Source organism: Leuresthes tenuis, unplaced genomic scaffold (assembly GCF_036924035.1).
Source record: "Leuresthes tenuis unplaced genomic scaffold, fLeuTen1.0.hap1 SCAF_18, whole genome shotgun sequence".
Taxonomy (NCBI): domain Eukaryota; kingdom Metazoa; phylum Chordata; class Actinopteri; order Atheriniformes; family Atherinopsidae; genus Leuresthes; species Leuresthes tenuis.
In genome coordinates, this window is record NW_027325372.1 from 27,343,495 (window position 1) to 27,344,754 (window position 1,260).

The following is a 1,260-nucleotide window of genomic DNA, read 5'->3' on the forward strand; positions in this document are numbered from 1 at the left end:
GACAAGGCAGCCACAAACACCACGGGAACACCGTATTGAGGCTTTGTTCTGACCACTCATTCGGTGTCGCGTTTCTTTCAAGCAATTCTCCCGGTTAGCCCGCACTCGGCTCGCTCCCAGAGCCGTGTTAAAGTCCACTTCGCATTCACTCTCTTTTCTCAGCAGATTAAAAGAAAGTTTCATCTTGGGCTCCCTGAAACTTCCATCCTGCACCGCTGTTTGCTTTTTCACAAGAGCAGAGGAGAGCGCACCGTTCCCAGCGGCACTGCAGTACCGGGTCGAGGCTTGGAGTGAACGGAGCAAGCTTCTTTTTCAACTCCTATTCTTAAAAATCCATTTTATATGTTGTCCTCGTATAGAGGACATATTAAACTGATAAGAACAGATACTACACTTGATCTTAGCCAAAAGGCAGAGAAGCGATAACTGTCCACTGTTTCAGGTCCGAGGGCCCTTGCTGGCACAATGCGCACTTGTAGCAGTGTTCTTTTTATGGCCATAGGTGGCCAGAGTGTCACGTTGCACCTCCGCCCACCCGCTGCACTGAGCACTCTTCAGCCCTTTTAAATGGTATAACTTTGCACTCCCGCATGCTCCAGCAAGCACCATTCAAGCAACAACTTTGCACTCCAGCTTCGAACATCGGCACAGTCGCAACAAGTAAGGCGACTCTACTCAGAGAAGTCACTCTGCAAAGTAGCAAGATTTCTTTTGCACAGACAGAAAGGGCTTCACCCGCAAAGGTAAAGCCTGCCAATAATAGAAACAACTCATTAGTGCTGCTCTCCCCCCCCCTGCTCCTCGGCTGACCAAGTAGGAACAATCGGGCCCTATTCGATGGCTGCCTTGTCTTTTACTCTATGCAAAAGACAAGGCAGCAACAAAAACACCACGAGAATCCCGTATTGAGGCTTTGTTCTGACCGCTCATTCGGTGTCGCGTTTCTTTCAAGCAATTCTCCCGGTTAGCCGACACTCGGCTCGCTCCCATAGCCGTGTTAAATTCTACTTCGCATTCACTCTCTTTTCTCTGCAGACTCTTGGGATTTTATCTATAAAATGAATTCCTTCACTCAAACTATGTTAAAACTGCTTTGTCGTTCATATTTACCATGTCTAGAAAGATTTAAACAAAAAAAACAACGTTGTACTTTGCAGTAAAAGAAAGAGCAAATCTAAAGTTTCAAGAATCCGAGAATAAGCTTACTTTCATGAGTGCTTCACGATTTCGGATTTTGCTATAAAATGAATTCCTTCACTC

At 46.1% G+C, this 1,260-nt stretch overlaps 1 non-coding gene across 1 annotated transcript; it reads right to left on the minus strand.

The window, feature by feature from the left end:
• Positions 1 to 240: 240 nt before the first annotated feature.
• LOC140276114 (U2 spliceosomal RNA) lies at positions 241 to 424 on the minus strand. The gene has a single exon (XR_011908798.1). It is a non-coding gene; the product is annotated as a U2 spliceosomal RNA (small nuclear RNA).
• Between the last annotated feature and the right edge of the window lie 836 nt (positions 425 to 1,260).